Source organism: Bombus impatiens, unplaced genomic scaffold, assembly GCF_000188095.3.
Source record: "Bombus impatiens unplaced genomic scaffold, BIMP_2.2 scf_0442, whole genome shotgun sequence".
Lineage (NCBI taxonomy): Eukaryota > Metazoa > Arthropoda > Insecta > Hymenoptera > Apidae > Bombus > Bombus impatiens.
The window spans coordinates 1777491-1793845 of NT_176861.1; the positions used below are offsets into that span (position 1 = coordinate 1777491).

At 37.6% G+C, this 16355-nt stretch overlaps 1 long non-coding RNA gene and 1 pseudogene across 1 annotated transcript in view; one reads left to right on the forward strand and one right to left on the reverse strand.

The window, feature by feature from the left end:
• Nucleotides 1-4633, forward strand: part of LOC117151795 — a 5647-nt gene extending 1014 nt beyond the window's left edge. Inside the window, exon 2 of the long non-coding RNA XR_004461920.1 lies at nt 4331-4633. This is a non-coding gene — a long non-coding RNA (uncharacterized LOC117151795). The remainder of the gene's footprint in view (nt 1-4330) is intronic.
• A 7625-nt stretch (nt 4634-12258) lies between these two features.
• LOC112213044 lies at nt 12259-12355 on the reverse strand (annotated as a pseudogene).
• Between the last annotated feature and the right edge of the window lie 4000 nt (nt 12356-16355).

Genomic DNA, 16355 nt, shown 5'->3' on the forward strand with positions numbered 1-16355 from the left:
GTTCGACGTTCTTTGAAGCACGGGAATTTCGTGGCCGTGAGAGAAACGGCGCGCACCGGAGAAACGAGCCACCTTTGTGATTGCTGCCAGACAAAACGATAATACGCGTTTCTTCCACTTCGAAAGCGAGCTATGCTCGACTTGCCTCCACGCTAGCCTTTCTTCCTGTCGGAAGGGGGGTTAAAACTAAGCAACTCGGACAAACTTGGAAACGTTGAAAGCTCGAGACGACCGAAACTCTTCTTCTCCAGATCGAAACTTCCTCGATACGGAAAACTCGCGTTCCAACTTGGAAATTTATATGTTGAAATGCCCGATCGATTTTACATCTAGTCAAAGTTTTGCGAAGCCTTGCGATATGTTACAGTTATATAATTCGACTTTCCGAGGGAGATATAATTAATACCATATAATTCCACGCTATGGAGGTGAACAGTGAACCGCGATATTTATTATCGGAAGCATTCATTATACCGAGAGGAATTATTTTTTAGTTTAATATCGATAAAAAAAAAAAAAAACAAGGAAATGTCGAATATGGTAAATTTCGTGTAACCGCAATTTCTGATTGTTTCTGAATATTAAAAACCTACGATAGAACTATTAAAACGTTAAATATTTAGAACATCGATGATCATAATTAAAAGGACGCGATGAAAATACATAAGTATACATATACGATCATCTTTCTATCTCGATAAAAATCAACGTCAATGATTCTTAAAAGCATTTTTATGCTTTCAGTAATTGCAAAAACGACAAATCTAGAATCCATCCTTTTGACAGATACTTTGAAAACTTTCGTTAATTAATTAGAATTCGCAGACTTATACTTCACAGGTCGTGTTAAATTATCGGAAGAAGGTTCGAAGCAACTTTTTAATCGATCGAAAGTTTTCGTCTCATCTTTGATACGCGGTTACAGGTTAACATGACAAATGGAAGGTAGAAACGATCGACTGGATTCTATGGTCACGTTCCCTGTAATAAAAATCTTCCGCAATTGCGCCCCGGAAATTGGTTTAGCGGGTCAATAGCACGTTAGCTCAACGAGTTGAAGAGAGGGCACGCGCGTGTGTTCTCGTCGGAACGTTTGGAAATTCCCTATTTTTCTTTCCCTCCCTTTTCTCTCTCGCGTTTGTTCTGGCCAGTCGATCGATCGCAGGTTCGTTATAAATTTTCAGCAAATTTTCATTTCAAAGGCCGAACTTTACGCTGAATTTTATGCCTTCCGGTATCGAATCGTTGTGTTAGAAAACGTACCGCGTAAATCACGACCGTCTGTATATCATTAGCCTGTTGTTACTTGATCTTCACGTTCGGAAATTTCGTTTTTCCAATTTCGTGTTCCGTTTCAATTACACGATATCCACCAAAGAGAAACTCTGTTCGAATAACGAGATGTATGATTATTTTCGTTTGCAATAGCGAACGTATAATCTTATTTCTTACTTTGATCGTTAATATTTAGAAATTTTGTTTCGCGCGTTTCGTTTCAACAAAGCGAAACGTTCCTTATGGAATTTTTCTTATGGAATTAGCATCATCTTTCTTTCTAGCAACTGTCTAGCGTCGTTTCAATTATACAATATCCTTTCACACGAAATATTACCTCGAATCAATTCTTATCAACGTTTCATTGTGAAATATAGAATAATTTCCATCTTCTAATTTGATTGCAATTTTTTGAAGACTTACAATTAATATAGTACTTCTTTTCGATAAAGTAATATATTATAATTTATTCACAATTTATCCCTCATAAAAAGAAACTCTTCTTAAGTAGTTTATATCGTCTTATTACGAACGTCTTGTGCAGCATTATTCCATAACTGGATTAGATATTCAGCTCATCGTCACTATCCTCGATTAATTTATCGCCTTTATTCTATCTCAGTACAATAATATCTCTGTAGGATAAACCAGAAACTTTCTTCGAATACTCCTGTACTATTTTATTCCGACATAGAGAATTATTCTTACCGAAGGCAAACATGGTACTAGCAAATCTGAATATAATTCTGGTAACGTACCTAGCGTAACGTATCGTATGTTTTGTTTCGAAACGGAGCAATAAAGCAGAAATTCCAGTGCAAGTTCATTTCGTATACACGAGCTAACGTATACATTTGGTTACGATATCCGTGATTAATCGTTCCTCGTTTCGTTACGCCAGAAATAGAGGCACCAACGCGGTTTCATTGAGAATACGATCCTCCAGGGTTGTTGCTTCGAACTTCCATCTACCGTGACTTGTACATTGTATACGCGAAAATAAATCGCGTAACGCGAAAGCAGGTGTCCCTCAAGTGGTTCGCTCTGCTTTGGAAACACGTATTTCACATCTCGTAAGGATCGTAAAAAGAATCGAGTAAAAAAGAGTTTTAAAACATTTCCTTTTTTGATTTTGTTCCATTTTTTATAGTCCCTTCGAGTTTCATTTGCGACAATTTAGCTTCAAAGATTTGTTTAGGACATTTCACCGGCGTAAAGATAGTTTGACAATATTCTTACGATTCTTTAATCACTATACTCTGTATAAGATATTTTGTTTGATCTTTCAAGTTGAATATATACGATTTTATCAGATTTATTGCCACGATAACGTCATATTATTGAACTACGTTTATCTGATTCTGATTAGTAGAATATAATGTCCGAGCTGTGAGAATTTAATAACATGTGACAAAGGAAGGTAACACAGAAATAGTAATACAAAAAAAAAGAGATACAAGATAGATAGATATGTACTCTAGATAACTAGAACGTAAAAATCTACATGGATTACGAAGCATAAAATATATTCCCAAAGCCCTTAGTTCCTGTTTCGGAAATACCCTTCACGATTCGTGCGAGTTTTTAAAGCAGATAGTCTATGACAATTTCACTACAATTCCCAATAAAGAAACATCGCTGGCGACTTTAACTCTTTCTCAACTTTTCTATTCACTTTGCTACAATTTTATTCAAAAATAGACGAGTCCATTTAAAGTTCCACCATCATCGTATTAGAGACCGTTATCTGCAGAATATCACAGGCAGTTGGAGAGCAGGCGAATATAGGAGCGAGTCTCGAAAGCCCTGTAGACTTCTCCGCTGGCCGCAGCTGACGCAGTATCTTGCGACGAACATGTTTGGTATCCTCGGTGAAGCGAGACACGAAATATTTTTTGCATTCGAAGCGAGGACTTAACCTTCCCTGGCGAGAAAACGTTGCAAGTTTCGCGTTCTCGTTTAAAGCGATAAGCTGTTGCGGAATGGATCGATAGAGCGCATAGAACTTCGAAACAATGAGTAAAATAATTCGATATCTTGAAATTGTACAGTATCCCTTACGGTTTAAAGGATAAATGAAACTTCTTTAGGGTGGAGGTCAAGGGAAGAAATACCTTGGAAGTTATCGTCAAATTTTGCTATTATCGATCCGTAAAATTGTTAATAAAAATATTTTCCAAACAAGAAGGATCGAGCGATTAAGTCTTGTAGACAACACCTTGCTCTCCTTTTAAGGCAACGCGATGTTTACTATACCAAAATTTTCTCGTTCTAAACAATCAAAACTCTCGGTACCTAACAGCAATATAACTTCGAGTCATTAGCCATCGTCGAACATCAGCAACCCTTACTTGTGCTTTCACTAGCTACACGAAATTTAGGTATTTGTTATAAATTGCCCTAAAGCTGAATAACCAATTGACCAACTGTCCTTGACAAGCTTTAAAAATTTCTAACAAACATAAATCTAAAACAGAATATCGATCGATACTTTCACTTTTCAAGTTATAACTGAGCCTCGTTTTCTTCCCAACGATTCTCCTCTTATCGTTTTCCGATATATCGTATAGAAGAATCAGAGTCGTCACCGAAGCTCACGCTCCGCGCCCTTTCACGCTGTTATTCCCATTTCTACGGCCGCGAACGTTAAGAAAGATACCGAAAAGGAGGATAATTTTGCCTCGAGAGAATAACCACGATGTTGGTCGAATTTTGCTTTAAAAGAAGGGCGCGTAGATCTCGATAAAGCTGGGCGACGCTTTTAATGCTCAACGGACGTTTGAGCGCCGTGAACTCAGGGGCTCGCCGAATTTCTTGCTGCCACCCTCGGCGTTATCTCGCACCAGCAGCTCCGTGGCCGCGTTTAAATTCTGACGAGCGACGGGCAGCGTGTATCAGTGGCAAAAAGCGCGGTGATTCGCAATGGAGAAAGGATATCGTAGGTGGTTTGATCGCAGCGCACGCGTTCCTCGTATTTTGCACGTTCCCCGCGGCGCGACGTGACGCGACACTGCGTGATCACCGTACGCATCACCGCGTGAAATTCCGTTTGCAGAGGCGGCGTGATCAACGAGGAAAAGTGTCTTATATCGGCGGAAGGTGCAGCACACGTTGGAGACTGAACGAGTTAAGAGCTCGGGGAGAAACTCGGTACCGAGGGAAGGAACAGGGATGAATAATTTAAACGAACGAATGGGAACAGTCTGACATATCGATTAAAAGAAGGGAGAGAAGAATAGAGAAGGTTTTAGAGAACGAAGAGTGGCTCGTCGATGGAATCACGATAGCTAACGCGAGATTAAAGATACCACTTATATATGTGTATATGGAAATATATGAATATATGATAATTAATTATTAAAAAGAAAAATCTACTAATATATTAAACGTATATGTCTCTGGAGAAAAAAAAGAGTTATTATTCGAATCTATTGTTTTATCTACTCGTTCGAGGTTTACACGTTGTCCGATAAGAATATCTATGTTAAGCCTAATGGTGCGCGCGGGAACACGCGCGTAAGTATCAGCGAGAAACGCATGAACGAGAACACTTTCGAATTAAGGGAGAGAAGAACGACCAAAACGAATGTTGTCAATTAATATTGTATATTATTCAGATCACTTCCGGAGTTTACGATTTCGCCTAGTTCAATTACTAACTACCTTTACGCGCCGTTCCCTCTGTAGCCGTTCTTCGAATTCTACCTCCAGCTTAAGAATAATTTAAGAGAAACTGAAAGAGTCGACAACGAAGGCGAAGAAGAAGAAGAAGAAGAAGAAGAAAGAAAAAAGAGAAAATTGAAGAAAGAAGAGGAATAAATGAAAAAAGAAGTAGAGAAAGAGTAAGAGGCAAGAAGGAGTGGAGAGAAGAAACAGAGAGAAGGGTAAAACGGCCTACAAATGTATTTAGATTTAGTGCGCGTCACGGGTCCTCGACCGGACCCTTCCCAATGGTTGTACCTGGTTTAATCTGCAGTTAAGACTTCACTCGTTCAAAACGGAAGCTACGTTCGGTTTCCGTATCATTACGAAGGTAAGGAAACAGTAGAATAGGTCCTTCAAACACGGTCTTTACGATCTCGAACAGTTTCCATGGTGCTGTATGACTCGTGGTTTCTATCCAATTTTGGATATCCTTGTTCTTGAAGATTCAACGAGGCTGCGCTGTATTTCCTACGGATATGTAGAATGAATAGATAACACTTGTTGCCTCTAAAAGTATCGTCATTTTTGTTTTCTATTTGTTTTTCATTCGCCATGGCTTCGTATCCTTCGTACATAGGGAGGCAGACAGTATTCGTGAAGCAAGGACATCGGAAGAGACAGATTCAACAGGAAAATATTCACGAGCATCGTGTATTGTAAATGATTACAACGCGGTGATATTCTCTATATTTAGTATATCGCCATTCGTTTGAGAATTAAAGTGACGTTTACAACGACGCTGCAGTGATTTCGATACGACTGTGTAATATCTTCGTTTCATCCCCTGAGAAAAAGAATCCACTGGTGATAACGTTTGATTAAACGATTTCGTGGGTGGTTGGATAATTGTTACGTGAGATTAGTATTATTCGGTTGTACAATGTTCAGATTAATTTTCACGTGTTTGTCCTTAGAATGTCGTATTTTCTTATGGCCCGGTATTCTGAGTACTTTGGTATTTCTGAGTGCTAAGGTTAGAAACTCCCGCTGGAAAGTTTAAGGACGACTGTTATCATATTTGTTTTAAAATTGGAAAATGTTGCGAATGAATTATATCGTAATATGAAATTTAACGCGATAATTTATACAATAAGCAAAATGATATATTATACTATTGATATATTAACAACTTTATTAAAAGATGCATACAATTTAAAATCCACAATCTACGTGAAACATAAAAATTTTATTACAAATAGAATAAAGTGTGTATTAATGAAAAACACGTAGGATTGTGATCCACTGCGTTTTCAGGGAACACCAAGGAAATAGATTCTTGAAAATCGAAAGTTTGATACGATAAACTTTTATTCGATGGAATAGGCTTGAAAGTTTGTCTTGTTATGGGTTCGATGGCCATTAGCGTCTAAATATCCTTGTAAGTATAAGAGTTACGAGAAACTCTTGTTGGGACAGAGTTAGTCAGTTCGAAGCGACTCGTTCTCTGACCGTAATAATTTCTTTGTAGGCTTAAGTTCTCGTTGATTTTCCAGTGATTTTAAACAAAGTATACAATTGTTTCGTTTTCAGAGCTTAATGAAGATCATTCGGTTAAGTTTTAGGACGCATACATTTTCCCAATTATTCTCTGTCAATTGTTTCACTATATCGCTTTTGAGCAAATATATATGTTTAATGAATAGGAAATTTGTATCATCGAATTATAACGTCAAAAATTAATGAAATTGGAGCGTTTAATTTATTTCTGGATTAGCGACTATTGTTTAAATTTACGATAAACTATATGTTCTATATTCCACGAAAGTTTACATACAATTTATTAGGACACTTATCCGCTAATAATCTTTATAATACACAGTTCTGATACAGGTGCAAGTGATTGTACGATTAAAATTATCGAGCGAAATTAACAAAATCCAGTCGCTGATGAGCGATGTCCTCTGGAACGAGTTAATTAATCGTTTATGTATAACAATATGTGAGCCAGCTTATAAGATACAAACTTCTGTGAACTTTCACGCGTAAGTACACACGCTTTCTGGCAGATAAAAGTACTTATTTTACATATACAAACACAGAACTATAATTTCACTAAAGCAATCATAAAATATTAGGTCGTCCAAAAAGTTTCTTTCGTCTTATAGGGAAATAATGGAAGCACATTTTCCCTTTTATATTATTTTGTTGAATTACGTATAATCCATTGTGTTCTATCAAGATAAAGATTACAACGTTTGATAAATTAGGTTTCATGTTTGCATAAAGATGCGCCGTTGTAAAAGAAAGACACTTTTCGGACAAAGCTAATAGAAATCGAAATTTATTGATTGCCTCTAGAAGCTCAAATAAGATCAATACGATCAAACGTATAAAAGTCGATTAAGTTTTTAATGTCGCTCATCGACGAATAAGAATATTTTGTAATTCGATTGTTCACATCTCGTGCAAACTAGGAAAACTTTTTTCTTTCAATTAGGGGCCTGTCGGCAGACAGAGGCAGCGTATGGAATCGATGACACGTGGTCGGAATAATTCCGCCATTCCCGTCCCATTCTTCTCTTTATGGTTTCTCCGACACGTTCCGTGTCGCTGCCTTCAATTAACTTTCCGGTCGCGTTCCAAGGAAAAAAGGAAGGTTTCGTCCTGTAAGGATTCCCGGACGTTTCCCAGTTGAAAGCCAACAAGGAAAACGCGGTGTAATAAAACATGCATGATCATCTACTTGGTCTGGACCCCTGCTCGTTTCACGCAGAAATAACTCTTCGAGGCACGCTATCGTGTCGCTCTTTGATTAAAATTTATGAAAGACAGCAGGGTTCATTGTCTCGTAGTTGCAACCTGGACTCGGATAACGGCTCGTGAAAATGTCGATCTCGATATCGCTTGTTCTATCGTATTATTTTTAAATTCACGATGCCCGTTTTCCATTGTAATTTCAAATTGAGAGGATACTGTTACCGTCTTGAGACACTGTCAAGCGATAAATTGGATTAGTAAAATGTAGTGGTAAAATGGATATTAATGTTGTTGGGCGTTGAAATGTTTGATTGTAATTAAAATCTCAGCCTACACGAATTTTGTCTTAGATCATAAATAAAGAAACGCGATAGAAATAAACAAATATGTAATTATTTTTCTATCGAATCATATTGATTTTGTCAAAAATCTCAACATATTTTTTTTAATTACAAAGGCAAGAAATGTGAAACTAGAATGAAAGATTTTGAATGATTCGGTGGTTCTAGTTTCAAACTAAAATAGAATAATGTTGAATAAATCGGGAGAGAAGATAGTTTGTTCGAGAAATTGTGGCTTTAAAAGAAGCAAACGTAGTTCGTAAAATATCCTTTATCCATTCTACATAAAACAGTGTCGGTTTATGGGTGAAATAGCGCGATTATGAAGGAAGATACAATAACTCAGCGATGTTATAGCGCAAGAAACCTCTCTGTGATTTATTTGAACGACAAGCTCGATTGCCGTTCGTGAAATTAAGCTTTTGGTCACTTGGCAGACACGCGGCGCAATTTCCTGGTCGCGTCGCGTGAGAACGGAGCGCTTTTACGAGCTTCGCCAGGAAGAAGCCTAGCTCTGAAAAATCGCTTAAACTTGCCAAGACACTTGTTGACATCGCCTTCCGCTCTCTATCGCACTTACCATCTCTTTTCTTGCAACATGCGATAATACATCTCGAAATCGTACTCAGGATTGTTAATTATAAGCGGCCCGCGGATAAGACGCATGATTAATGATAGATGTTGTTCGATGTTGAAACAGTTAACGAATAATAATAAAATAGTTACGTAGAATTTCGTAAATGCGATACATAGCGACTATATCGAAGAAAGCTTTTAACCTTTTAACGTATCAAATATGACGAAGTCGTGGAATTAAAAACAGAATAGCTTGAAATTTGCATTTTATATTATAAATATATCACATAATATTATAAAAACATAATCAGTTTTTCGTACGATTTTTCTTCAATTGTTTATTTTATTTAAAGCGTGACTCGTGTAGTGGAACTCTTTCATTGTGTTAGTACAAATTTACGTCAATCACGTAATAATTATGAATACAATAGAAAAATTATTCGCAGGGACAAATATTATACGCTGGAAATACAATGCTCGTCTTTTCAATAAAGTTCTTCTCAATGAACTTTTGTGTCTTGAACAAACTGAAGCATCTTCCTAATAAAACAAAGTTTTACCGCCGCAGGTCATAAAATATACGAAATATTCAGAGTGCAATCAAGGAGTATGCATTAATGGTTAAAGTTGGTCGACAGCTATAACCGAATTCTACGGAAGCGTGACAGTAGATAAACCTCGTTCATTGTCAGACAATAAAGCTGTTATTATACCGGCAGCGATAAAGTGCTAGGATTAATGCAGAATACATTGACTACGCATTCGAGTACGATATTCAACCGAAACAGTTTCTTTAAAGGTCTTCGTTAAATAACAGAAATATAATTATAATTGCTGCGAAGGTGCAAATAAGGTATGCAAATCATACGATAATGTCTTTAATAAATTTTAAAAGAATGTTAGAGAAAGAAAGAGAGAGATTATATAATTATAACAATAAAAGATATTTTCACAGATTAATTATTAATATAAATTTTGATTCCGCATTAATCGTTACTCTGAAAAATACGCGTATGTAATTTAAAAGTATGACAATTTTTAAATATTTGAATTTACAGATACTGAAGTCTCTTTCCACTTGCACAAATATCAAAAATGTAGTTATAAAAATATAAAAGCAGCAGAATTCTCGAGAACCAGGAAGCGAGACGATTAAAAAATACACGTTGTATGATATTTAACATTTTGAAAAAATGATCACCTTCCGTTTGCAGAAATATGAAATTAATAGAAACGAAATATACTAAACTTCATGAAACCAGGAAATGCGACTAAACAAAAATACACTTTCTATTCTAGAAAGCTATCGCATCATTTTCATTAATAGACATCAATTTCTCCGCTATAATTTTCCACACGATATGCAACTGTGCTTACTTTAAAATATCGCAGAACGTTTCTCGAACAAAGACAAATTTAGAAGCGTCCCAGGCGTCGTGACGGTTCCTTTCGGTTGACCTCGACGAACAAGAGATTGAACGCGCAATTCCACCTGACCGTCGCGTGTAATTGCTTCATGAACATCGTCTGTGGTCCGATGGAAAGCGATGCACTAGGCGAGATCGGTGTCCAGTCTCCAGGGCATCAAATGAAGTTGTTATCGCGCGATCTCGCCCATTGTTATCCAGATATTTTCGTTCTCTCTGGAACAACATTTTCATTACACAAACACGGACCGATATCGGGATAATGCGACGACTATGCAATTCCTTGATATCTTAAGAGCTATTCGTTTCGTTTCATTCCGCGTATTTCGTTTCCCGCGAGAACCAATTTGCCTTGTTGCCGCGCCGTCGTTCTCTATCGAGACATATCCGTTCTTGGTTGCGTCTAATGAACTTTTTCCTCTGTTCTGCGAGATTGAGAGCGAAGAAGAGCGCGGAAGAGGAAATTTAGCGATTGATTTTATGAAAGAAAATGGTATGCGATGTGTTCGATTGCAAACAGTCGCGCGTTTTGAGACCTCAAGAAGACTCGGTAAAATTTGGAATTTTTCGAAATCTGACAAATCTCTCTCTCTCTTATATTGTTAATTTTTTACGATAACGATTCGAAAATTCGTCAGCTCTAAAACGCAAAGAAACGTCACACGTGTTTTCAAGTTCCTGAAAATAATTAATAACAACGACAAGGTAAGAGTAAGAAACTTTGGATGTCAAGCGATTGAGAGAGGTCAGGGATGATGGCGATCAGCCAGTGGCAAGGCAACAACCCCGTTTCGCGTAGTTGCGCTAAAGCGATTTGACGAATCCCATGCGACGCGTGCCGTGCACATACTGCTTCACCCTCATCCGCTTCTTCATTATTTACTTATTCTCCGAGGTAAAGGCGACTTTAGCTCGAGCACCCTCTTGTCTCTGACCTCGTATTTTAAATATTTGCAATCGATACGGGCGCCGTCTACGAGTCATTGACTCCTTTTCGCTTCTTCTTCCTTTGTTTCTCTCCTCCTTCTTCGGCCAGACTCATTCTATTTTTGTACCTTTCCGTAATTCGGTCGAGCCCTTCATTCTGATACTTTTATCTTTTTACAAGCATTTCATCTATCCTCGGCTATGGCCCAATTCAAGTAAAAGATTGTGAAAATTTCGTTTCTTTGGACGCGAATGGTTTTGAAAGAGACGAATGGATGCTGAATGGTAACTTGTCAAATTTATCAAATGGAAAATGTGTTCCTCGTGAGACGATAGAAGTGTTCGCGTGTTCTTTCGTGGATCTATCTATAAATACAATTTCGCTTTCCAAAATTTGATTTACCGATTTCGAACATTTTCCATTTTGAAAATTCTTCGGTGAAATCGCCAAGACGACAGAAGGAGGAAGCTTGGCTACTTATGTCTTTTGGAATTAGCTTGACTCGTTGACTTCGAGTAACCGTATTATATACAATGTATGTAATTATGTACATTACATGCTTCAAAGTTTCTGTTCCATCCAGGCTACTGTATAAGTACGGAAATACGGAAAATCTTGTTTCTATTTTTTTTCTAGAATATAGAACTTTTGTGTACTCACTTTCTTCCACTTTGGAGCATGATAAATATAGAACGATTGTCGTGTTTTTATTTCAAGTATCAAATATAAATTAAATTAAGACAAATTTGATACAAGAGCTTCCTGGAATTGTATTAGGTTGCCCGAAAAGTTTTTTTCCTTCCATAAGGTGATAACAGATAAGCAACAATTTCTGTTTTGTATTATTTTATTGAATTAGGTATGATCCATTTCGTTCTATTTCTATTATTATGTTCGTGCATAATTGTTAAGGTATAGAGAGGATTTGGAAAAACAAGTAGTTAAAAATTTATTTATAAATTATTCAGCTCTACGTGTATGTTACTGTTTGTTTTCTTCTGATTACTTCTAATCAATCTAACGGCTTTTAATAATTTCTACCCGCTTTTAATCGCTTTTGTCTTAACTGAGACCTTTCCTTTTTTTCTTTTTTTTTTTTTTTGCACGTGGAGAAATCCTCATGGACACTCCGCTGCTGCTAATAATCGGCAACAGCAGAGTAGTGTCGGACTCTTCCCGACTAAAACTCCACAATGACCATCCTACGCGTGTGACAGGAGTGCTCCAGGGACCTCTTACGAATTATCTTTCCGTTACACTCCCTTCCCGCGTCCTCTTGTTCGAACCAGTCTTAAAAATTCCCTGACTGAAAAAAATCTGGCAAGTGCCCCCGAAAGGCGACAGTGCCTTACCATTTATACGTGTTCCATCGTTGTCTAGGGGAGTGCTAAACGTCACTTTCACACGTACAGTATAAATGTACCATCTATTTAACAATAATTCAATAAACTAATATAAAACAGGAAACATAATGCGTGTATTATTTCCTTATAAAACGAAAGAAACTTTTCGAACAATCTAATATACTGATCACTGAATATCTCTACTCTTCCTTCGACGAGTACTCGTTCTCTTCCTCCCTGTACATTCCACGTGCACATCGTAACGACGTTACACGTAACATACAACTTACAGCTAACGTACATTTCGAACGGAAAAGAGAAAGAATCAAAGTAACCTTGAAGTCTAGGAAATTCGTCTGCAGGAAATAAAATCTAAGCTTCCTTGAGAAGGATGATATTACTCTCTATTCTCATCGGAAGTCGTTTCGAGGACGCAAAGACTAAGGCGGAGCAGGCCAGTGAGTTTACTTTGGAAACGAGTGCCCTCTAAACGCTGGAACCGCCTTTATTGGTTCATAAAGTCGAGATACCTTAGAGTTTAGAGTACCGAAACTCCTTTGTTCCACGGGGGAGCACTTATTCCGTGGAGATGAGTTCGATATCGCACCGTTTAATCTAGATTTATTTCACCTAGAATGCGAGGTCGCAACGCCGTGAAATTCTCTCGGTAGCTATGTACCTTTTAGCCAGCCACCGCATCCTGAAAATCTTCACCGCGTTGGAATTACTTGGAACTTTTGCAACGGTATCCAGCTTAAACGCTGTCACGATTTTCATCGCGGTTCAGCCTCGTCGTCCACCGGATATGGACGATCCGTGGAGAAATATTTCGCGATGCTTTCTCGGTGTTAAAGTCGGCTTATAATTTAGACAGGGGCGGACCACGCATTACCACGCAGCTAATGTCACGACTTCAAATCCGATGGACTGATGCCGGAGATAAAGATGTGTATCCTCAAGATGTAATATAAATAAGATAAAGATATAAATATGAAATAAAGATGTGCCTAACGAGCCATCCGCCGAATGTTCGAGAAGAAGGCGTGCGTGGCAACGGTCGCGGACGCCTAACAAACGCGTGGATAGTGAGGACATTGTGGGGTGACAAAGGAAAAAGGAACAGATCCGATCGAAAGCCAAATTGTAAGAGCTTCAGTCTTGGAAAGTCACGGCTGCAGTTCAGAAGCAAATTGTAGTTAGTGTAAATCGAGTGTTAAAAAATAAATTCTTTTTTTATTTTTGTTTTCATCTTCGATTTCTTTTTTTTTTATTTTATGTGACACTAACATCGTTTTTAACGGATAATTTGTAGCGGCACATGAGCTAGAGGACAGTTCTGTTGAGAATTTTGGATCTTGATAGATCTTGATCTTAATGGTATAGGAACACTAAATTTACACTTAGAATTCATATTAGAATAGTTATATATTTATTTGATAAGCGATTTCAAAGATATTCATCGATACACACTTGCACGCGTCTCAGCACTTTCTTCCACACCCGACTGTTAAACTGACTGAACAGTTTACATTCATTTGTCTTCGAGACACACACATACTCCCACACATTGATATTCGCATACAAGTATTACTACTACACAGCTAACCTAGTCTAGCACATAAAATTATACGTATCTCAATAAATTCAAATCATGTTGTTGTTTTGCCTCGGAGTATCAATATCGTTAGGATACACACAACGTATTAATAAATAACATCTGGACAAAACAATGTCGCCGCTACGTGCAACCATCGAACGAAGACGAATTCAAATTTTCCGGCTTTCCCCCGACTAGTATAAATAAACGGAGGCGATCGTAAGGAGTTCAGTTATTAGTCAGTCGCGCGAGTCAATATCAGAGTATCTATCAGTTATCAACGAGTTATCAGAGATCTAATTAGCGATTTACACTATCTTTAGCGAATCTGTTAGTACGAGCGATTATTGTCTGTATTAATTTATTTATCACTTTAAATATACTTGACGATTTTCAACAGCCAGTTATCTCGTTATTCGAACAAATCAACCATCCTCTACAGAGACTAAATCCTCTACATTGATAACCCGACGTGAGTTGAACACGACTAAACAGTAGTACTCTCTACAAATTTATAGGAAATGGGTATTGTAATAGTGATGTGATTTTAAGTGCGGAAATTAAATGACTGTTGTTGGTTCACATTTTGAAGAAATAAAATTTCGTATAAGATTTTGTGTACATACGTATACACAGACTGACGAAATTATTTGAACGCTTTTAGTATTACCATTCGTTCTCTTATTTTAAGCCGAAATGTGGTCTATACGCGGTTTTGTTGCCCCGTTCGAATCACATAAACGTACATATGATAACAAAAGACTAACGATTGTATTGCGTGCCTCTGCTGCGATATTATATAACGTCTTCTGGGAACATTAGCTGGAAATATGAAACGAACAACTTACCGGTAATTTGTGTAACGTATATGTATAAAGAAGCAGTTGTTGCTGCTTTCTTAGAGATAAAAGGTTTCATTTATTGTTACTGTTATACCGTTTAACTTTGACGTTGATGGATCATGGTCTTCTGAAACCGTTATGAAATATGATAATGGAAAAGAAAATGAAATTTAGGTTGCAATTCCTTTCATAACCTTGACCCTTGAGAAAAATGACAAAAGATATTGAAATGCAACAACAGCACATTTTCAAATTTATGGTTTTACGTGTTCGAATTTTTCAATACTCAAACTTTTAAATATTTACATCTCAAAATATCCAAGCTTTCAAATATTCCAATTTTCAAAATCATATTTCCTGTATATATATTACTTTAACTCATGGTTTCCTTTCTCTGCCTTTCAAAAAAGGATACCTGTCAAAAATAAAGACACGGCCGTCTCGAGACAGAGACGCGTCGATTTCCTACCGTCTATCAGAATCTCCTGGTATCCCTTTATCCGCGCTTTTGCAATGTGATGCAATCCACGGTAAGGATAGGTGTCACTTTGCATCATGCAGCGGCTATTCACTGGAACGTTTCACCGTTATCGCTTTCGAGTCGCTTCGGAATAGCGTGACCGACGTACATATTTGGAACTGTCAGGGTTTCGTTAGTACACAACCATTGGATAATGGTTCCCCATTGACTGGATCGCTTACGTTCGGTCTCGGGTGTCCGTTTCGCAATTCCTCGTCTGCCCGAACGTCAAATCGGTCGCTCGTTAACCGTTTGAAATCTCATACGCGATACGCGCAAGCTATTACGTTGTCGACGTTTGTTTCCCATACGAGTAATCGTATCCACTAAATTGATCTTTGATGAATGATTGCCTCTTTGGATAAGATCCTCTTCAGAGAAGAAAAATTTCCTCTTGAGAAATTTAATCTGCTTTGTAGAGGACAGGATCAAGAGAAGCAAGTTGGCTGAATCTAAATGCGACGCACGCTGTACAAATTTCTATTAATCCAGATTATATTGATAATTAGTAACAATTGTTAATTTGTGTTTAATAGCCTTGTTAAAGGGTATGTTTTCGAGGTAATCTTCTGTTTCTTTAATTCCTATATAATTATATATTTTCTTTTATACAAATAAAAAAATACACACAGTATTCGTGTTCGAATTGAGAAAGTTGTGTCAAAGTCGTTGTCATACACAGCCATGGCATGAATCAAGGATTCCGTAGTGTCTCAATCGGCGTTAAGCACTGGCGTCGATTGTCGAGACTCGCAGGAAATGTCTCTGATCTAGAGATCACCTTTGATGACTCCTGGAAGAGAATTGCTAAGTCCCGCAGAACTGCTGATTGGTCATTGTCTTTAGTAGGGCAGTCAGCAACCTTGGAAATTCTCGATCAGAATGTCCCTTGGAGGAGATAGGCGGAAGACAAGAGAGATCAGGAAGACAATTTAATTTCGAGTCAAGTCAGAGAATCAGAGGAACTAAGATTACAAGTAAAATAGTTGTCAATCAAACAACAAGTGAGAATCAGTGCCAGTCAAGAGACTTATAATGATCATGTCCCCAATACGTTAAATTGGGTAGTGCTTCGAACGTAGACGGCACGTAGTTGTGCAGTGC